We start from the raw sequence: 24,238 nt of genomic DNA, 5'->3' as shown, positions 1-24,238 counted from the left end.
CCCGAGATGGCAGGAAAGGGGAGGTACCCAAATGTAAGATCAGGTAACACCGCTAGTCGAGGTAGACCGCAGAAAAATCTGGATAGTGGAGCGAGTAGTAAGAATACCCTTAAAGAGTCTGCTGTGAGACCCGAGGGCAGATCTCTTGCAAGGATGTATGCCATTTGCGCTCGCGAAGAGGCTTCATCCCCAAATGTGATTATGGGTACATTTTCTATCTATGATGCTACTGTTATTGCTTTGATTGATCCGGGATCTACCTATTCCTATATTTGTATGCAATTGGTGTCTAGTATAATCATGCTAGTTGAATCTATGGAATTTGTAATAAAAGTGTTAGTTGATAAAGTATGTAAAAATTGTCCCTTGATGAGTAGAGGTCACTGTTTTCTAGCAAACCTTATGTTTTTGCCATTTGATGAGTTTGATATAATTCTTGGTATGGATTGGTTAATAGCTCATGATGTAGTAGTAAATTGTGGGAGAAAATTTATTGAACTGAAATTTGAAAATGGTGATATTCTCTGGGTTGAATCAGATGAGTCGAATAGCTCGCTTGTAGTGATTTCTCCTATGACCACTCAGAAGTGTGTAAGGAAGGGTTACGAAGCTTATCTTACTATGTGTTGAACACAAAAGAGTTTGAGTTAAAGATTGAGTCAGTACCGATAGTTTGTGGGTATCCGGACGTGTTTCCGGAAGAGTTGCCTGGATTACCTCCAATCAGAGAAGTAGAATTTGGTATTGATCTAATTCCGGGTATGACACCCATTTCTATTGCTCCGTATAGGATGGCTCTAATTGAGATAAAAGAGTTGAAAATTCAATAGCAAGAATTGACGGATAAAGGTTTCAAGAGACCTATTATTCACTGTGGGGTGTATCGATTTTATTTGTGAAGAAGAAAGATGGTTTGATGAGACTATGCATTGAAGACCGACAACTCAACAAGGTGACGATAAAGAAGAAGTACCATTTGCCGAGGATAGATGATTTATTTGACCAATTGAAGGGAGCCATAATATTCTCCAAAATACACCTTAGGTCTGCTTACTATCAGTTAAGAGTTAAAGACTCAAATATGACGAAAACTGATGAGGCACTTAGGAAGGGAGACACGGAGTAGGAGGCAAGGAATAACTCAAGGGAAGCTGATTAGTCCATCTCAGAAGACAGATTAATCACCAAGACAGAAGATCTCCCTTCAATTTCCATTCAGGGGTTTTGGGTTTTCTTTATGTTTTGTATTCATTATTCTTCTGAGATGTTTTCTTCTATAATTATGAACTAAACCCCTTAAATACCTAAGGGGAATGAAACTTAAGACGAATCTTGTTATTATTATCTGAATTGTATGATAAATATTTAACTTGTTCTTAATTATGTGTTCTTAATTCTGGTTTTAATATTCCAGGATATTGATTCGAGTTAATGCTCTTATTCAGAGGAGGAATAGACCCTGTCTAAGAGTAAATTTGTCATAATTAAGCGGAGTTGATTGCATGCCTAGAGATAGGGTGATAAGATTTTGCCGGATTAGGGTGAAACCTAATAAGGGGATCCATAGATCAAGTTAATGCAACACTAGGTGTTAATTAGAAAGAGATTTCAATTAATCAACCTAGGGTTAGACGTTATTAGTCTTGAGAGAGATAATAATATAACTTAGGGATTTCTACGGATCAAATCAAATGAATAAATCGTCTGATTCAGAGTAAAATAACAAGTGAAGTCTAAGTGGATTTTTCCTTTGGTATTGTCTTAATCAATCGAATTTTCTAAAAAGCTTTTTCCCAATCTTCTCTCTATGCACTCTTAGTTTAGTAATTAATTTAGATAACCAAATCCCTTGATTTTTAGGCTAGATAATAAAAAAGAAGGTAATTACTAGTATTATTGGTTCCTTTGGGTTTGACAATCCGGTCTTGCTAAAGCTATACTACTGTTCGATAGGTACACTTGTCTTCATCGTGATAATCGTTAGTTTCAAGAACGATTAATTATAAATATTTAAAACCTTCTGAAAATATCACGTATCAAGTTTTTGGCGCCTTTGGCGGGGAACTAGGATATTAGGAACACTCAATTTTTATTACTTTAGTAATTCTACTTTATTTGCAATTTAAATTTTTATTTTTTTTCTAATTTTTCTTTTCTTCGTTCCTGCCAGGTTTTTATAGTCTATGACTATAAGAAATCCGTTGGGACCGTTACTGTTTGATAGTGAGATTGATCGCATACTTCATAGAAACCGAAGAGAAATAAGGCAAAGCTTACGATACGCAGAGGAAGAGCAAGAGGACGATACTTGAACCACAACCGATGAGATGGCTGAAAACCAAGAAAATCCGCTACCTCCTGCGATTGCTACTAATCAGAATCCTGCTCTACGCACCATGTATGATTATGCTAAACCTTCTTTAACAGGAACTGAATCGAGAATAGTTAGACCTACTATAGCTGCAAATACTTTTGAACTGAAACCTAACACAATTCAAATGAGACAGCAATTTGTTCAGCGTGACGGTTTGCAGGATAAAGATCCCAACGCTCACTTGGCAAACTTTTTGGAACTATGTGATACATTTAAAATTAATGGCGTTTCTGATGATGCCATTTGCCTTCGATTATTCCTTTTTTCATTGAGAAACAAAGCTAAACAGTGGTTGAATTCTTTACCATGAGGGTCAATCACTACATGGGAACAAATGACCGAAAAGTTTTTATTAAAATATTTTTCGCCGGCTAAAATGGCTAAATTACGTAATGATATGTCTTCTTTTGTGCAGATAGATTTCGAAACACTCTACAATTCATGGGAGAGACACAAGGACCTCTTGAGAAGATGCCCTCACCATGTATTACCATTCTGGCTACAGGTTCAAACGTTTTATAATGGCCTGAATCCTTTGACTCAACAAATGGTTGACGCAGCCGCTGGTGGAACTATCAATAATAAAATAGCTGAAGATGCTTATGAATTTATAGAAGAGATGTCACTGAATAATTATCAGTGGCAAGTCATGAGGACAAAGCTAACAAAAGCAGCCGGCATTTATAACATCGATACGGTCACCATGCTCTCTAATCAGGTAGAACTCTTGAATAAGAAAATTGACGATTTTCTTAGTTCTTCACAAGTTCACCCAGTAATGCAGTGCGAAGTAAGTAGAGATTGATCGAGCAACCCAGATTACCCACCCTATGGCCACAATATAGAGAACGAGCAGTTAAATCACATGGGTAATAATCCTCGATCACAAAATAGTCCTTATAGTAATAATTATAATGCAGGTTGGAGGAACCACCCAAATTTCTCATGGGGAGGCCAAGGAAATCAGCGACCACCACCACCTCTAGGCTTCCAACAACCACCCTACCAACAAGAGAAAAAATTGAACCTTGAGAAGATGCTAACAAAATTCATCTCGGTGTTAGAAACTCATTTTCAGAATACATAGACAGCACTTAAAAATCAACAAGCGTCGATCCAACGCTCAAAACTCAGATAGGTCAGCTCGCTAAATTGATATCTGAACAGCCAAAAGGTAGCCTACCGAGTAACACTGGATGTAACCCAAGGGAGTAAATCAATGGAATTACCATTCAAAATGAGGAAGGGTTAGTTACACTTGAACCAGAACAGAGGCAAGAAACTGTAGTAAGTAAAGCTATGGGTGAGGTGGACCACAATGACCAGAAATCGATAAGTATAGAGTATAAACCTCGTGTACCATACCCAAATGTGACAAGGGAAGACCAAACAGAAGAACAGTTCAGTAAATTTCTTAAATTATTAAAGAAGTTACATATTAACTTACCGTTTATTGAAGCTCTTTCGCAGATGCCAAACGCAGTCAAATTCTTAAAGGAGCTTTTAACAAACATGTAGAAGTTGGATGAGGCATCGCATGTTTTACTAAATGTGGTTTGCTCAGCCATACTACAGAATAAGCTGGCCAACAAGTTAAAAGATCCAGGGAGTTTTACGATTCCCTGTTTAATTGGTAGCCTAGACGTAAATAATGCCTTGGCTGATTTAGGGGCTAGAATCAATGTCATGCCTTATAAATTGTTTAAACAACTAGGTCTTGGGAAACCCAAATAAACTAGGATGAGTATTCAATTAGTCGATAAAGCAATTAGATTTCTTAGGGGGATTATTGAAGATGTACTCGTTAAAATTGACAAATTTATATTCCCAGTTGATTTCGTTGTTCTAGACATAGAAGAAGATAGTAATGTTTCTTTAATTTTAGGGAAACCCTTTTTAGCAGCCGCTAGAACAATAATTGATGTTGGCACAGGTGAACTCACACTTCGTGTGGGAGATGAAACAATCACCCTTCAAGCTCGTAATTCGAGTAACACATTAAAATTTGAAGGTGGTTGTATAAATCATTCTACTAAAACTGACCATATGGTGCAACCTACTTTGTAGGAAATAAGTTCAAAAAAACTACATGAGCCATGTTCAAGCAACAACAACGGACCTATCTATGAAGAACAAAGGCTACAAATTGAGGAACTAGATGAATGGCGGACACAGAAACTGAGAACACCCGATAAACCGAAACCAAGCCAGGACGAGCTCAATACATCACCAAATCAACTTAAGGTTGGAGAGAAAGTACTACTAGATGTAGTAGATCCTCACATTACCACTTCTGAACCTAATGAAGAAATTCCTCTCACGGTACTCAGTATTTTCCCATATGGTACAGTCGAGGTAATTCACCCTAAATTCGGCACTTTTAAGGTAAATGTACATCATCTCAAAATGTATAACGATGAGAATTTCAAAGACGATAAAGAGGAACTACGGCTCCACGAAGTTGCCTATATACCCTCAAGGTAGAGTCAAGGTTAGACTATAAACAAGAGCTTCTCGGGAGGCACCCCAAGCACTAACAGTGTTAATGCGAAGATTTAATTCACTAACTGCGTCACTGAACACAAGATTTTTAGAACCACACGACCGGGCACACGAGCGTGCCGTAGGCCGTGCACATACCACGGGATGCAACACGGCCGTGCGATATGGCCATGTAAAAAATAGAGCACAAAAAGTTTCCCCAACACGGGACCCGATAAAGTTGCCATGGCCGTGCGACATGGCCGTGGGCAAGCCTGCTAAATTAGCACGGGCGAGTGACACGACCGTGCCTACCGACCATGACCGAATCTATCAAAATAACACGGGCGTGTGCCTGCATACATGGGCGTGGGAGAAGTGAACGAAGATTGACACGGCCGTGCAACATGGCCGTGTACACCAATGCTCCCAATTTCGAAAACCACGAAACGCACAGGTTAAAATGAAGGCACACAGGCGTGCCCCACGGTTGTGTGCCTCAATTTCTTTATATACACCTATTATTTATTTAATTTTTCTCTTTATATTTTTAAATTACTTTTTATTCCCTTTTAATACTATTTTATCTTGAGTTTTTATAATTTTTATTTCGGCTATTCAATTACAAGTAATTATGCTCCATTATATTTCTAAAGAGTTCCTAATTTTATCACAATCATAAAGTGCTACAAAGCTCATCATCAAATAGGAACTAAAAACTCCAATGGCAGGACTTACGGACTAATGAACCTCTTCTACCACCAGAGTATCCTCCTCCACTCTCATCATTGCCTTGGCCGATTGTTCTCCATAACCCAATTCAAGGAATTCATTCATCATTCAGGAAGTTTCACCCCTCTCCCTATCGTATGATTATTTATCTATATTTTTCACTATATATATCTTTGTACATTGAGGGAAATGTACATCTTAAGTGTATGGGGGGTCTCTAATATCATCATTAGAAATCCCTGAATTTTGTCTTATTCTCACGTGAATTACTCATATCACTATTAGAATGAATTTTATTTAATTTACGATTTTTATTGATATGTCTTGAATTAAAACATAGGCATTTATGCATTGATCATTTAAACTTTAAGACATTAGGGAATCAAGCATAATAAGTTGATTTTTGAAGAATTATAAACTTTTACGTTGTTTCCCTATGTTTAGGTATTATCGTGAGTTGAAATTCACAAGTTTAAACATCAAAAAGCCATAATTTTTGTGAGATCTTGAGCATTTAGAGCATCTATTGTTTCTTTCATGCTCACTTTTATTGTTGCTTTGAGTGTGTTAATATTGATTTGTTATTCTAGAACTTTCTTGATTATACATGTCAAGACCACACCATTTGATTTGATATGTCAAGATGATAAAGGCACTCAGGTTTAACCTAGTCACTCCACAAAAGCCTACCTTCATAATTAACCCTTAGTGAACCCTTTTGAGCCTAACAAACCATTACTTGATTTACCCTCAATATTAACCCATAACCCATTATTGTTGAAATCCCCTAATTTGATCCCTATTTTTGTCGAGATTTGATTTGAACTAATTGCTTACCTACGTTTTACTCTTCTATGTATTTGAATTGTATGGTAAAATATATATATACTTTAACACATATTAGTAGTAATTTATCGTTTTTGAGCTTGAGTGTTAATTCTATATTCTGAGAAGAAGCTCACTTGTATTCAACTGATGACTAGTCATTTTTCTAGCTAGGTAATTTTTCAATTCAATCTCGATTCTAACCTTTTCTTTCAGCTTGTGACCACACCCCCTAACCAAAGCCACGTTACAACCTTATAAAAGACCTTTTTGATTATTGTATCAGCTCAATATATAGTGGTGAAGATCTAATTTTCAAGCACCTTGAGTGCTTTAATTGATGTCCTTAAACACCTTGATTAATTTGAGTGAATCTTTAGTGAGGATGTTAAACTCTGTGATATTTTGATCAAAGGTAATCACTTAGATAAGGGGAGACACCTATGTTTTCGTGATAAAATACTCAACTTAAAATGTTTGAAACTTTGATGTACTTTTAGTTGAATTTTCAATGTGTGAATACTTATGGATTATTTTGAGATATTATTGATAGGGATTATAAATTGGGAAGAATTTATTTTGATTGTGAGTTGAGGATTTTGCTTGAGGACAAGCAAACGCTTAAGTGTGGGGGTATTTGATAAACCGTAATTTATACATGTTTTTATCCCATGCTTAGCATATTTATGGATGGTTTCTCCTTAGATTTGGTGAATTCGATGCTCCTAATTGTTTAATTTCATGTTTTACACTTAGGTGAGTATAGGAGAGAAAAAAGAGCGAGAAACTGGCCGAAAAGAGAGAAAATGAACCCACATGGGAAATCAAAACGGCCTATACTTCCTCACACGGGCGTGTCCCATGGCCGCGTCCCTTTGGCAGGATCGAAGCACAACTTACATGGAGAGACTACACGCCCTTGCCTATTAAACAGCCTTGACCACCGGCTGGAGTAATCACACACGGACGTGTCACAAGGGCATGTCCCTGCCGTGCCCAAGTATAACCCTATTCGAAAAAGGCCAAATTTGAGGGCTCTTAGGCATTCTAAAGCTTATTTAAACACCTGGTGAGGCACTTAGGAAAAGAGACGCAGACTAGGAGGTAAGGAATCACTCAAGGGAAGCTAATTGGTCCATCTCAGAAGCAGGATTAATCATCAAGACTGAAGATCTCCCTTCAATTTCCATTTAAGGGTTTTGGGTTTTCTTTATGTTTTGTATTCATTATTCTTCTGAGATGTTTTCTTCTATAATTATGAACTAAACCCCCTAAATACCTAAGGGGAATGAAACCTAAGACGAATCTTGTTATTATTATCTGAACTGTATGATAAATATTTGACTTTTTCTTAATTATGTGTTCATAATTCTTGTTTTAATATTCCAGGATATTGATTCGAGTTAATGCTCTTATTCAAAGGAGGAATAGACCCTGTCTAAGAGTAAATTTGTCATAATTAAGCGGAGTTGATTGCACGCCTAGAGATAAGGTGATAAGATTTTACCGGATTAGGGGGAAACCTAATAAGGGGATCCATAGATCGAGTTAATGCAACACTAGGTGTTAATTAGAAAGAGATTTCAATTAATCAACCTACGGTTAGACATTATTAGTCTCGAGAGAGATAATAATATAACTTAGGGATTTCTACGTATCACGTGAAATGAATAAATCGTCTGATTTAGAGCTAAATACAAGTGAAGTCTAGGTGGATTTTTCCTTAGGTATTGTCTTAATCAATCAAATTTTCTAAAAAGCTTTTTCCCAATCTTCTCTTTGTGCACTCTTAGATTAGTAATTAATTTAGATAACCAAATCCCTTAATTTTTAGGCTAGATAATAAAAAGAAAGTAATTACTAGTATTCTTGGTTCCTTTGGGTTCGACAATCCGGTCTTGCTAAAGCTATACTACTGTTCGATAGGTACACTTGCCTTCATTATGATAATAGTTAGTTTCAAGAATGATTTATTATAAATATTTAAAACTTATCGCGATATACTACTCTTCGATAGGTACACTTGCCTTCGTCGTGATAATAGTTAGTTTCAAGAACGATTAATTATAAATATTTAAAACCTATTGCGAATATCATGTATCAAAGGCATTACAATCCTTATGCTCTATTGAACCTTATGTAACTTGAATAAGATAAGATATGACTACCATCATTGTTGAAAATGAGATGATTTAATTTTGTTATGTATGTGTATGCAAATGCATATTTTTATTGCTTATTAATTACAAGCAAGCTTACTAAGCTTTATGCTTACCCTCTCTCTTTTTCCATTTCCTTTTAGTATCGCCAAGCTAGTTCGGGATCAAAGGATATCGGAGGCTCGTTCACACTATCAACTGGATCTTTTGGGTATAGTTAGTCTCAATATTTTGAGTATGGCATGCATAAGGACTTGGTCTTTTTTTATATGTCATATTGGTCTAGCCAAGTGTGTTGGCTTATAATGATAGTTGAATTATTTTATGTATGGCAATGAGATAAGACTCATGATGATTGTTGAGTTGTAAACCTATTCATCTATGTATGTATGTGTCGATTTCATTAGGATATGGCCTATGGTTATGGATGATTGAATGTTCATAAATGATATGTGAGTGTATGATATGTTATGGGAATTCATGCATGCAAGTCTAAGACTTACTATTTATTTGTACATATGTGTTTGTTTAAATAAGGGTGGCAATTGGCTTGGAAAATAGCCTTAAAGTTGTCCACACAGGCGTGTGTCTAGACCGTGTGTGACACACGGCTTGCCCCATAGGTGTGTGATCCGGCCGTGTCTCCCCTGCAGTCTAATTAATACCAAACAGAATGTGCAGTAGTAAACACATTGGTAGAGACACGGCCGTGTGTCTCAGCTGTTTGAGAGGCATGACCTTAGTACATGGGTGTGTGCTCAGGCCGTGTGAAGTCTGCACCTGATTTTGGGATTTAATCAGCCACATGGCCTAAGGACACGGGCATGTGCCTTGGCCGTGTGACTTTATTTGGTATATTACGTCATAGTCAGAGAGTAACACGGGCTAAGGACACAGGTGTGTCCCAAGCAACGCGGGAGTGTGTGACCACACGATCTACCCACACGAGCGTGTGACTCTCCAACACATGAAAATTTTCTAAGTGTTGTAAAAGTTTCGGAAGTTTTCGGTTTAGTCCTGAATCCTTTCTAGTGCATGTCTTGGGCCTTGTAGGCCCGCATAAGAGATGTTGTGTATATGTTTGAATGACCTTAACTGGAACGAAATTTTATGGTCTAGTTTTGTGTGTTTGATTGCATTTACATCCAGTAATGCCTTGTACCCTATTCTGGCGTCGAATAAAAGTAAGGAGTGTTACACTTCTAAACAGCTAAAACCATATGAAAAGAATTACCCGATACATGATTTAGAATTGACAGCTATTGTTTTTGCTATAAAAATCTGGCAACATTATTTCTTCGGTGAAAAGTGTCACATATTCACCGATCATAAAAGCTTATAGTATTTGATGTCGCAGAAAGATTTAAATCTGAGACAGCACATGTGGCTTGAATTGTTGAAAGATTATGATTTGGTTATTGATTTTCATCTGGGAAAAGCCAATATGGTTGCAAATGATCTGAGTAGAAAGTTTTTGTTTACGTGCGAGCAATGAATACCCAATTGCCGTTGGAAAATGATGGCTCAATTTTACCTGAGCTAAAAGCTAAACCGATGTTTCTATAATAGATCTGTAAAGCTCAGAAAGGTGATAATGAATTGCAAGCTAAACGGGTACAGTGAGAATCGACTTTTGATTCAGAATTTTAGATTGGACCTTTTTACAGGTAAGATTTTTGGAGTCAGAAATCCCTAAGGGAGGAGAGTTGTAACATCCAGTTTTAGGCCTAGTCGGAATTATGGTTTCGAGACTACAAATTTGAAGTAGAAAAAAATATTTTATGAATGTGTTGAGGTCAATGATATGTTTGCATATGAAAGTTTCGTTAAGAAATTTTGTTGAGATAGTGTCCAATTTGATTTTTATGACTAAATTGCCAAAGTTGCAAAATATGTGATTTTAGGAGCTTTAAGCATGAAATAGCTATGGATTATTAATTATAGGTCCTTAAATAGCAATTTGACCAGTTTCTATTTTTATGGACAAAAATGGACATGAATAGGTAAAATTTCAAAGTTTAGTAAAAATGGCATTTTGGTCATTTGGTAAATAAAAGAATAAAAATGGAAAACAAAGCCAAAAATGGTCCATCTTCTTCAACCCTTGGTCGAATTTCATAAGGGACTCCATAGCTAGGGTTTTGTCACTTTCAAGCTTGATAGTAATTGTATCCTGGCCCCGTTTTTAATATTCTTTACATTTTTTAAGTTGTTATCAACCGATCTAGCCATTTCTACCATTTATTTGAGCTAGGGTTGATGTCTAGGGTTTGACCCATGTGTGGCCTGCATATATTTTGATGTTTCAAGGTAGATTATGAATGTTTGATGTGTGATAAACAACTTTTACTAAGTGATTTTTCATGAAAACAACTAAAAAGGACCTATTTGTAAAAGTTGTAAAATGTGTAGTAAAAATTTAATTTGATGAAAAATATAGGCTGATATGAGCATGTGTGTGGGTCGGCTAGGCTTGAGTAATAAAGAAATTCAATGCATTTCATTTTACGAGCCTAAGGACTAATTTGTAAATATGCAAAAGTTTAAGGGTAAAATTATAATTTTGCCAAAGTATGGTATCTAGACGGATTTGAGCAATGTGGTAATTAAATGAGCTAAATTTTCTATTATAGATCAAGAAAAACAGAGTACGGACCTAGACCAAGGAAAGAACAAGGTTGTGGACTAAATCGAATTAGAAAGCCATATTTTGTACCGACGTAAGTTCATGTGTAAATAATGCAATATTATGATCATATTTTTAATGCATTAATATTGTATGAATTGTATAATTGATTCAATGAAAGCATTCGACAAGTTCTGATAAGATAGAGTGTAATGCCCTAAAAATCCCGAAATCTCAAACTTTCTTTGTTTTCGGTTTTGATAAAAATAGTGTTTTGTGTTCCTAGCCATGTGATAATTATAGTAGGTCTTAATTAAGGTTTGAGTTCAAATCTAGGAATAAATGAAATTATAGTTTAATTATTAAAAGAATCAGGGTTGGCAAGTAGGTGGGCTTCTAAATAAAAATAGGGGAAAAATAGCATCAAAAAGCCTTGTGGAATAGTGGCTAAGTGACGCCACTTAGAGTGTGGGGAGGTGGCGTTAGTAGCTAGCAAGCAGGTCTAAGGTTTGAATCCTAGTTTTGTATTTTAGAAGTTTAATTTTGGCCTTCTAGAAGGATGGAAGTGGCATGAAGATGGACTATAAGGGGAGTGTTCAGAAGAGAAAGTTAAGGAAAGGATCAAGGGGTTATCAGGGAGAAAAACGAGGAAATGAGAAGGGAGAAGTGATGGAGTCAAATTGGGAATTGGGCATGGAAAATTTAGCTATAAGGGCTATAAATAGGGGCCGAATATAGGGTTGCCAGGCTACTGTCACAATTCTTCTTCACATTGTTGCCAAAAACCCCTTTCTCCAAAAGTCGAAAAGCCTTTTCTTTTTAAGATCCAAAAAGCCGAAAACCCCTTTTTTTCTTTCTTTTCTTCCTGTCGATTTCTATTCTTCTCTACACAATTTTCTTTGTTTCAATTAGCTGATTTCTTCTTCTACTCTTCTTCTTTAATCTATACCAAATAAACCCTATTCACCATACTAAGTTTGAAAAGCCAAAAAATCGAATCTCCCAAAGGTTGAATACTCTTTGACCAAATCTAGTGGAATTAGTATCGGATCTCGGATCTTAGCTCTCTACCGAATTGCTCTTTGGGTGTTTTCAGTTTTGATCTAGGAGTTGATCATGGTTAGTGATTTAAGAAAGGGCTGATCGCGCAAGGTAAGGTTAATGTGAGGTTTCAGTTTTAGTAAGGATATGTTTTAAGCATGCGATTAATGGAAGGGTGATATCATTTGTAGGTTTGGACTAAGGGAATCGCAGCACGCTTGCTTACCAGGTATGTACATTCACTGTACACACAAGTAGATCGGTAAAAGTCGAAATACTGAAAAGCCAAAATGTCGAAAAATTGAAAGTTTGGCTACGGTAGTCTTACGAGTGCGCGAACACTCGTAAGGGGGAAACTGATAGGTTGCCTGAGGCCCATGAGCGATTCCATGGACTTGGGTTGTGAATAGGCCAAATTGGCCGGAATAGGCTAAATGGGCCCAATGGGCTGTTGGGCCTATAATAGGCCAAAATTTGATAAGTGATGCTATGCGATAGACAATTTTTGTGTGAGCATGAATATAATGTGATTTGGGCCGGATGGGCCATATAAATGAGATTGGGCCTAATGGGACATATAAAGGCGATTTGGGCCTGATGGGCCATAAGAATATGAACTGGGCCTGATGGGCCATATAAATGAGATTGGACCAAATGGGCCATATGCATGTATGTAGGGGTATTGGGCCTAGTATACGATGACTACATAAAACTTAATTAATTAATTGAGACCGTGGACAAGTCATAGGGTTAAGGTGTGGCAACGGGTATGTGCATGTCTAGGATTGGATCTAGAGAGAGCTTGGTACTTAAGCGGTCTTAATGACCCACTCCTCTTTTCTGGAATCCTACCTGGTGCGTAGTATTTGTTCACCTTAGCTCGCGGGTCTTGTTCATGGGCCAAGGTAAGTGAAAATCGTAATTAATGGAAAATTACCGAAATGCCTCTAAGGGTAAGAATGACCAAAATACCCTTAGGTGTTGAATGTAAGTTTTGTGGATGTGACATGCATACATATGATGTGCTGCTTAGGTTGCAGATGGGGTGAGAATTATGGCACAGAGGAAGTATATGAGGATCGCATGATTGCCTGACAATCGTGATCCACTAACAGCTTTTAAAGCCCAATATGTAAATGAAGGTAGTTCCGCAACCGGGCTACCATTGGTGTGTGGGCTGGGTGGGTTGATATTTATATCCCCACATGGTGTGATGGGGGACGGAGCTGGTGCGTAGCGGATGGATAATTTGAATGGAATTGTATTGCATGTTTGATGTATGATGATTTTTTAATGCTTGTTTTTCGTCGAGGGTTGTACAGACTGAGTTTGCGAAAACTCACCCCCTCTTTTATTTTACTTTTAGGTGATACTCAGTAGACGATTCGATGTTTGGAAGGACTCTGGGTGGCCAGCTAGCAAGACAAATTTGGGCTTTTTTTTTAAGCTTATAAGTTTTATTTTATTCAGTATGTTTCAAACCAGATTGTAATAAGGTTTCCATTATGCTATTATTACTTGAAGTATTATTATTTCCACTGTAATTACGAGAAGTTGAACATGGGTTTCCTAAACTATAGTATGTTTTCACATTTTCGTAACTTAAATTCTAAATGATAAGTTTTCTTAAATCAAATGCTTAAAACAAGGATTTCGGAACTAAAATGTGTGTTAATTAAGGTTTCTTTTGTTTAAGAAGGGATCTCAATGAAAATACGGTTTTTGCTAAAACACTTCAATGTAATACGTCAGATTCGGCCATAACGTCTGGGCTGAGTTTAGGGTATTACATTTAGTGGTATCAGAGCCCAGGTTGCAAAACTCGAGCTGTGAATTGGGCCTTATTACTTGGTTTTTTTTTATTGTGTCTTAAAAAAATATATTTTGAATCACAATATTTTGGAAAAAGAGAAGTCTTGCTAAGTGGCACACCGAGTCTCCGACGTCGAACCAAGTAAGTATTCTTGTTTTTAAGCCTGTTTAAATTGTTATATAGTAGACAGTTAGAGGGCTACTTTAGATGATTTTGTTAGACTAGAACTAAAGCCCGTAGGATCTTGGAACTGTAAAGGATTTTCGAAAAGGATCTTCTCTTTAATTACTTTCATAAGACATCCGTGTAATTATGAATCTAACTAAGACTTTATAAAATTTTTAATTCAAAAAACTCGCAAATCGATGATGAGCCCTAGAAGAGGTGCGAGAGACTGTGGTCGAGGCCACAGAGGTGTTAGGGCTGAATCGTCAACATCGGGCCATATGCCCAATGTTGGAGTAGAAGAGGCTTCGGCCTCACCGGTGGCTGGGAAGGGACAGTATGACCGGGTTGCAGAAGAAGATGCATTGTCGCAGGCAATGTTGAGAATTTTAGAAAGGGTTGCTAGGCCCAATAATGGCAACGAAAATCAGGGGTCCATTCCGTAGCAACTTCGATCGAACGGGTCTGAGATCTTTGAAGCCGTGGCTGGCGTGGCTCCTAACTTGGCTGAATATTAGTTGGAGGCCGGTAAAAGAATAATGGAGGATTTGGACTGCTCACCGAAACAAAAACTGAAAGGAGCTGTGTCACTATTAAAGGAAGAAGCCTACCAGTGGTGGTTGACAGTGAAAGAGGGCACCCAACCGGAGCGGGCCACTTAGGAGTTCTTTAAAGCTGCATTCCAAGAGAAGTATGTGGATGCTAGAAGGAAGGAGTTCCTAAACCTAACCCAAGGAAACAAATCGGTGGCGGAGCATGAGGCGGAGTTTCTACGCCTTAATATGTATGTAAGAGTAATGGTTGCAACGGAGTATGACCGTTGCGTGGGGTTTGAGGATAGACTTAGAGATAGCCTTAGAGTACTGGTAGCTCCACAAAGGGAGCAAGTTTTCTCAGAGTTGGTGTAACACCCCGTACCCGAGTCCGCTGCCGGAGTCGGACACGAGGGGTTAACGGCTTAAACCATTCACTTTCGCAGTCCATTTTAAATTTTTTCCAGGCAGTTGGCTAACTGCGTCACTGTCACTTTAAAAATCATATGTTGAGTTCCAAAACTCGAAGACCAGTTTTGTAATTTTTCCCTGAAACTAGACTCATATATGCATCTAAAAATTTTTTTCTAGAATTTTTGGTCGGGCCAATTAGTACAGTTTATTAGTTAAATTCTCCCCTGTTACAGGGTGTGACTACACTGACCTTCATGTATTACGACTTGGATATCTCCCTGTACAGGGATTCAATACTGATGCCGTTTGTTTCTATAGAAACTAGACTCAAAGAGGAATCTATACATATATGGAATGACTCCTAATTATCTCTAGTTAATTTAAAATGAATTTCCAAAATTGGAACAGGGGATCCAGAAACCATTCCGGCCCTATTTTACGAGAACTTTAATATCTCTTAACATATAACTCATATGACCGTTTAGTTTCTTCCATATAAAAGTAGATTCATCAAGGTTCATTTACATAATTTATTCACTAATTAATTCCATTCCTACTATTTTTAGTGATTTTTCACATCCACATCACTGCTGCTGTCAGCATCTGTTTTCAAGGTAACCTTTACCTACTTCATAATTTCTTTGATTCAACTAGCCCTTTTAGCATACATGGCACAAGGAATGATCATGATTAACCGTTCCAATGGCTAATCGTTTCCAAACATTTCCATACCTCTTAATGAACAACATACAAAATGATTATGATACCATGCCAAAGTGTATATATAAGCCATTTTCGCATGGCTATCCAAATTTATACAAAATCAAAGGGGTCTATGACCAACAAACGAAAGAGTAGTCCTATACATTAACCAAAATATCCTCTCACTACTAGTCTATTCTATACATGCCATAAGATATTCCAAAACATAGCAGTACCAAACAGTGGATAGTGATAGTGTGACTAGTTCTTGACGATCCCCGAGCACAGTAACTTCAAGAATGAGACCTATAAGGCGAGGAAGCAGAGTAAGCGGAGTAAGCATTACAATGCTTAGTAAGTTTTAAGCAGTGTCAACAGATAACAATCGAATTATAACATAGTTGTTCGTATTTTTATTTCACTCTTCCTTGGGCATACCATCCCTTTACGAATATGCACATCTTATCATATACAATAGGCGATAAACTCTCACATAAAAGTGAGCTCATGTGACATAGATATATAGTATGATTTCACATAACCTCTCACACTAATCCGATGTCACATAATCATAGGAATAGTCCCATAGATTGCTCTCGTATGCATCATATATAAACTTGGAGTACATACTGTTTAACCTTTCGCATTGCGTATATTTATAAGCAATTCTTATTACTAAGTCTTACCCGGACATAATCTCCACACGTAGTCATCGGGTCGTGCGGACATAATCTCCACACGTAGTCATCGGGTCTCACCGGAACATATTTCAAGTTTCATGTACACTTAATCACATGTTACAACATTCACATTAGCCATTCGGCTTTACCACATATATATATACACTTTCACATTCATCACGTCGGCCATTAGGCCTTATCACATATATATACATTTTCACATTCATCACATCAGCCATTAGGCCTTATCACATATATATACAGTTTCACATTCATCACATCGGCCATTAGGCCTTATCACATATATATACACTTTCACATTCATCACATCGGCCATTAGGCCTTATCACATATATATACACTTTCACATTCATCACGTTGGCCATTAGGCCTTATCACATATATATACACTTTCACATTCATCACGTCGGCCATTAGGCCTTATCACATATATATACACTTTCACATTCATCACATCGGCCATTAGGCCTTATCACATATATATACACTTTCACATTCATCACCTCGGCCATTAGGCCTTATCACATATATATACACTTTCACATTCATCACGTCGCCCATTAGGCCTTATCACATATATATACACTTTCACATTCATCACGTCGGCCATTAGGCCCTATCACATATATATACATTTCCACATTCATCACATCGGCCATTAGGCCTTATCACATATATATACATTTCCACATTCATCACATTGGCCATTAGGCCTTATCACATATATATACACTTTCACATTCATCACATCGGCCATTAGGCCTTATCACATATATTATTATGTACAGACTTGGTCTTGGCCGAATCTACATCAATCATTTTCCAACGAATAATTCAATTTCACGCCATACTATCATTTCATATTCGAATACTCATAAACTTACAATTTCACAAATTTTGATATCAAAGATCCATCTAACACTCATCTATCATTTTACAATATCACAATTTAGAATTCAAGTATGGGATCAATCAATAGCTTATGAGCAACTAAAACAAGTTTTTATCCATGTTTACAACAAAATCACATATTCGCTACGAGCTGTTTTCCTGAGCAATGGTCACTAAATTATTTATACCCGGAGCTACAAGACTCCAAATCACTTGCCGTTAATTTTTTCAGAATATAAACTCATATATCTTCCATCCATGAAATTTTCAGAATTTTTGGTTTGGCCAATCAATACCAGATTTTTCTTAAAGTTTCCCCTGTTTCACTATTTGACTAATCTGACCACTCTTCGCTACGAATCAAATTTTTCATTGTACAAAATTCATAATGTGTTCTATTTGATTCCATTTGAAACTAGACTCATTAAGGAGTCTAAGAATATAAAGCTTATCTTATAACCATTTTTGTACAAATTATAATGATTTTCCAAAAACAGAACAGGGGATTTCGGAGTCATTCCGACACTGTCCCGCACAACTTTAAATATCTCTTTATAGGAAATTTCTTTGCTTCCACGGTCTCTTTTATAAGAAACTAGACCAACTAAGATTTGATTACATATTTTATTCAGCCTATAATTCCACACCAACAATTTATAGTGATTTTCTAAAATCACATTACTGCTGCTGTCCAAGCAAATTATTACAATTTGCTCTTAAACTTCCAAGTCCAAACACTTATGAACTTACCATTTGGGTTTAAGACATATCATGGCCACATCATATCTTATTAAATCAACTCATTATGTCCTATTATGATTGAATTTACTCAACGTTTAATCACTTAAAACTTACCTCGGAAGTGGTCGACGATTAGGTATCCACGGCTATTCGTTTACATTCTCTTTTTCCCTTATCCGACTTTGATCCTCTTTGCTCTTAAGCTAAAGCCGCAGAGCACTTTCGAACACCATCACTCAGCTTGGATTGAAGCATCGGATACAAAAACTTTAACCTTCATGTACAATTAATTTTGGCATTCAATCCCCTAAAATTTCAGCTTGTAAAGCAAATAAATAGCAGTTTTAGACATCATAGTCTTCATCCATTTAGACAACATTCTTTAACATCTAAATAGCTCATTTATATCATCTACTTAATATTTCATAACTTATCATGCTAGCTGAATATTATTTATTCAAGTTCATCATCTTCATATTCGGCATTAGCATCAAATATAATAGCCCATTTCTTCCCACTATGAATCTATGCATCCATTTAATCATAGTTTGTTCAAGCACTCATACAACAAAATTCATCCAATTTAACAAGAAACAAAACTTAATTCCTCCATAGCCACAATGGCTGAAAGATCTAGACATCTCAATACCGAAATTTCTAACATGGGTTGCCTAAAGAATTTGGTAGGGAGTTCAAATTTATCTAACATTTCAAGTAACTTAACACATCCACATAGCTAACATGCTAGTAGTATCAAGGCATCAACTAAAATTTTGAAGCCTCTTAGCCGAATCCTAACTCTCCAACAACTCCAATTTCATCCATGAGATAAATAGAAGTAGGCTAACCCTCCAAAGGATGTGTAAACCTCCAAAAGCAACATTGAACATACCTTAATCTCAAGAACCACCTTGGCGAACTTCCTTCTTCTTCCTCCTTCAATTCACGGCCAAGAAGAACCAATTTCTTCTTTTCTTTCTTTCTCAAGTCACGGCAATGGGGGGGAACATGGATGAGACAACTTTGTTCTCATCACCCCTCCCTTTTCATTTCTTTATTACTAACCCTTTATTCCATTCTTTCTCCCATAACACACTAACACAACATGTTTCCAACATGTTTCACCCCATAACATTTTGTCCATCCTCATGCTCATGGTCGGCCACCACTTATAAAAAGAGGGGTATTTGACATGCAAAACCATTGTTTTGCAAGCATGCTTCAATTAGTCATCACACATTTCCCTATCCTACTTTCAAAGTTTACTACTAGGTCCTTTTTAGTGAAATTCACATTTATAACCCTAAATCAAATTATCAAAAATGTCACACACGAATTAACACATATCATAGGCACCAAAATGAATATTAAATTATTTTTATGCCTCGGTTTTGTGGTCCCGAAACCACATTCCGACTAGGGTCGTCTTAAGGCTGTCACAGTTGGTGGAGAAGGCAAAGATAGCGGAGGAGGTAAAGCATACTGAGCGCTTAAATCGGGAGAAAGAAAGGGGTAGGAATAAGAGGGAGTCTGAGACTCCTGGTGTAGGACAGATGCCTAGGGCTATGGCTAGAGTTAATGGCCCAGATAGAGTAGGGCCCCCTGCTATTAATCTAGGGGTGCCACTTTGTGCTAATTGTGGGAAAGGTCATCTAGGCGAGTGTTGGAAGAGGACGGGAGCTTGTCTAGCTTGTGGATCTATGGAGCATAGGATCAGGAATTGCCCTAAATTGTCAGCTCAGGTGCCAATCGTGGACCAAGGTGGTGTACAGCCACCGAGGGGTGGTCAGCTATCACTGAGAGGCTGTGATCAGGCTAGGGATGGAAACGGTTTGGGTCATGGAGCACCAGGCAGAGGTGCTGATCATGCTGAGGTGAGACAACCAGCTTTGGTTGATGCAGCACGTTATCAAGAGGATGGAGATGCTCCAGAGGCGAATAATGGTACATACTTACCCATAGTGTGCCATTTACCTAAGTTGGAATTAGAGTGCGCAGCGGAAGTGTGGTGTGGTAGTCTGTGTTAGTAGTTGGAAATTTCGAGGACGCAATTTCTTTTAGGGGGTAAAGTTGTAACGCCCAAAAATCTCGAAACCCAAAAATTCTGAAATCCCAAACTTTTTTTGTTTTCAGTTTTGATAAAAATTGTGTTTTATGTTCCTAGCGATGTGATAATTATAGTAGGTCTTAATTAAGGTTTGAGTTCTAATCTAGGAATAAATGAAATTATAGTTTAATTATTAAAAGAATCAGGGTTGGCAAGTAGGTTGGCTTTTAAATAAAAATAGGGGAAAAATAGCATCAAAAAGCCTTGTGGAAGAGTGGCTAAGTGACACCACTTAGAATGCAGGGAGGTGGCGTTTGTAGCTAGCAAGGAGGTCCAAAGTTCGAATCTTAGTTTTGTGTTTTAGAAGTTTATTTTTGGCCTTCTAGAAGGATGGAAGTGGCGTGAAGATGGACTCTAAGGGGAGTGTTCAGAAGAGAAAATTAAGGAAAGGATCAAGGGGTTATCCGGGAGAAAAATGAGGAGATGAGAAGGGAGAAGTGATAGAGCCGAATTGGGAATTGGGCATGGAAAATTCAGCTATAAGGGCTATAAATAGGGGCCGAATATAGGGTTGCCAGGCTACTGCCGAAATTCTTCTTCACCTTGTTGCCAGAAACCCCTTTCTCCAAAAGCCGAAAACCCTTTTCTTTTCAAGATCCAAAAAGCCGAAAACCCTTTTTTTTTTTTTTTCTTTTCTTCCTACCGATTTCTATTCTTCTCTACACAATTTTCTTTATTTTACTTATCGGTTTCTTCTTCTACTCTTCTTCTTCAATTTGTACCAAATAAACCTTATTCACCATACTAAGTTTGAAAAGCCGAAAAATCAAATCTCCCAAGGGCTGAATACTCTTTGACTGAATCTAGTGGAATTAGTATCGGATCTCGAATCTTAGCTCTCTGCCGAATTTCTCTTTATGTGTTTGCGGTTTTGATCTAGGAGTTGATCGTGTTTAGTGATTTAAGAAAGAGCTGATCGCGCAAGGTATGGTTAATGTGAGGTTTCAGTTTTAGTAAGTATATGTATTAAGCATGCGATTAATGGAAGGGTTATATCGTTTGTAGGTTTGGACTAAGGGAATCGCAGCACGCTTGCTTACCAGGTATGTACATTCACTGTACACACAAGTAGATCGGTAAAATTCGAAATGCTGAAAAGCCAAAATGTCGAAAAACTGAAAGTTTGGCTACGGTAGTCTTACGAGTGCGCGAACACTCGTAAGGGGGAAACTGATAGGTTACCTGAGGCCCATGGGAGATTCCATGGACTTGGGTTGTGAATAGGCCAAATTGGCCGGAATGGGCTAAATGGGCCCGATGGGCTGATGGGCCCATGTTAGACCAAAATTTGATAAGCGATGTTATGTGATAGAAAATTTGTGTGTGAGCATGAATATAATTTGATTTGGGTCGGCTGGGCCATATAAATGAGATTGGGCCTAATGGGCCATATAAAGGTGATTTGGGCCTAATGGGTAATAAGAATATGAACTGGGCCTGATGGGCCATTATACTTTATATGGACAAAAATTTGGACATGGATGGAATTTTTAGAAAGTTTAGTACTAACGGCATTTTGGTCATTTGCATAATAAATAAAATAAAATGGGAAAAATAACACAAAAATGTGCTCATCGTCATTTAGCTTGGTCGAAACTTGCATGTTCTCCATAGCTAGGGTTTGTTTCAAGCTTTCAAGCTCAATAGTAAGTGTATTCAAGCCCCGTTTTTAATGTTCTTTACATTTTTTAAATCCTCGTAGCTCGGTTTACCTATTTCTGCCATTATTTTGAGTTAGGGTTTATGTTTAAAAATTTACCCATGAATGATATGCATGTATTTTGATGTTTGATGGTAGAATATGAATGTTTGAGGATAGGAGAACGATCTTTTCTAAGTGACTTTTAGCGAAAACGAGCAAAACGGTATAATTGGTAAAAATACCTAATGCTCATAAGTGCATGTTAGAGTGAGAATTTTATGTTATCATAGAAGAGAAAAATGATCAACATGTCATAAAACGTAAGAATAAGGGCTGAAATTAAATTTCCGAGCCTAGGGGAAAAATCATAATTTTGTAAAAGTTAGGGGGCAATAATGTAATTTTTCCATAATGTGATTTTTGGATTGAAATAAATAGTATGAGTATTAAATGAGCTAAATGTGTTTTTATAGATGAAGAAAGGTGTGGAATCGACCTTGAACGGGGAAGGAAAAGGTTTTGGACTAAATTGCAAAATTTCCATATTTTGCACCGAGGTAAGTTTGTATGTAAATAATACATTAACTTCATTTACATTTTTATATTTCAGCCTATTATATATATTTTAGCTAATTTTGAAGCATGAATCGACTATTAGAAGAATGGAAATAAGTAATAGAGAGAAAAATCCAGTTGAACATTCGGAAAGATTGAATAATATAGATGGAGCGTAGCTAGGTCACATGTATGGAGCTGAGTGCACATCATGTGTACAAGAGAGCTACGAGATACTATGTAGTAGCTAGGTCACATGTGTGATACGGGATGTATCCCATGTAGACAAGAGAGCTACGGGAGAGATAAATGTAGCTAGGTCGCATGTGTGATTCCAAGTGAAGGACACCATGTAGACAAGAAAGCTACGAGATAAATTGGCTAGGTCACATGGGTGGTACTAAGTGTTCACCATGTGTACAAGAGAGCCAAATTATATGAAATATGATGGTGGGGCTGTGTGCTGAAACCATCAAGTATTGAGGATTGATCCGAATTGTTCAACGGGATGGTTTTAAGGTGACATTGTAATCATGGGCCTATACTTGTGATGTATGAAATGTGGTGAGAATGAATTGTGATATGCATGTTAAAATGAGGTTAATACAAAGAAAGTGTGAAAGAGTGAATTAGCAATAATACTGTTTTGGACAGTCACAGTAACGTGAATTTCAAAAATGACCAAAAAATAGTAGGAATTTAATTAGAGGCTGAATGAGATATGAAATTAAATCTTAATGAGTCTATTCCCACGTAAAATAAATAGAGCAAGTAAATGAACTCTATATTTTGAGATATTTATATTTGTGTGTGACTCGCTCAGATGACTATGTGATCCCCTGTTCTAATTTTGAAAAATCAGTAAAAATTGAAAAAAACAAATTAAGAAATATAGTTTATATTTCTAGATTACTTATTGAGTCTAGTTTTAAATGAAATAGATTTCATGGATATTTGAATTGTGTAATGGGAAAAATTCAATTCGTAGTGAACAGAGGTTAGATCAGTTGAGCTGTATAACAGGGGAAACTTTAACTAATAAATTGTACTAATTGGCTAGACCAAAAATTCTAGGAATATTTTAGTAAGAAGTAATATGAGTCTAGTTTCAGGAAAATTTTACAGATTTGAATTTTGAGTTTTGCAACTCGAGTTATGATTTATTTAGTGAATATGACACAGGAGAGACAGCTTGACCAAAGTGGAGTAAATAGTAAAATTAAAAAGTAGATACACTTGAGTCATTTTGTAAACATATTAAATTCTTTATTCATTATTTATATACTTTCTTACTAAGCTATATGCTTACTTTCTTTTCTCTCTTTTGTCTTACAGTTGTCGTCAAACTTGCATGAAGTCAAGGATCGTTGAAGATCGCCTACGCTATCAATACTTTTGGGTATTTGAACTGAACATTTTGAATTATGGCATGTATAGTAGACTTATTTATTTTGTTACGTGTCATAATTGTCTAGGTTTAAAATATTAATTATAGTATCTGACCGATTATTTTGTACGAAGCCTTTGAAATTGGCTAGTTTTGTTAAAGGCATATGTTATAATGATTCATGATCTAATTGCACGCAATATTTTTGTCTCAGTTTTATTTAATAGTATGTACTATGATTTGTTAATGCCTTGTACCCTGTTCCAGTGACGTATATGGGTAAGGGGTGTTACATTTAGTGGTATCAGAGCTATGGTTTGTCAGTTCTCGGACTAATAAAGTGTGTAAA

General features: G+C 36.9%; 1 non-coding gene across 1 annotated transcript; it reads right to left on the bottom strand.

Annotated features, from left to right (window-relative positions):
- Positions 1–2,757: 2,757 nt before the first annotated feature.
- LOC128294494 (small nucleolar RNA R71) lies at positions 2,758–2,863 on the bottom strand. Its single transcript, XR_008284803.1, has one exon. It is a non-coding gene; the product is annotated as a small nucleolar RNA R71 (small nucleolar RNA).
- Between the last annotated feature and the right edge of the window lie 21,375 nt (positions 2,864–24,238).

Source organism: Gossypium arboreum, chromosome 6 (assembly GCF_025698485.1).
Source record: "Gossypium arboreum isolate Shixiya-1 chromosome 6, ASM2569848v2, whole genome shotgun sequence".
NCBI lineage: Eukaryota > Viridiplantae > Streptophyta > Magnoliopsida > Malvales > Malvaceae > Gossypium > Gossypium arboreum.
The sequence above is the reverse complement of the archived record's forward strand: the minus strand, read 5'-3'. Positions and strand labels throughout refer to the sequence as shown.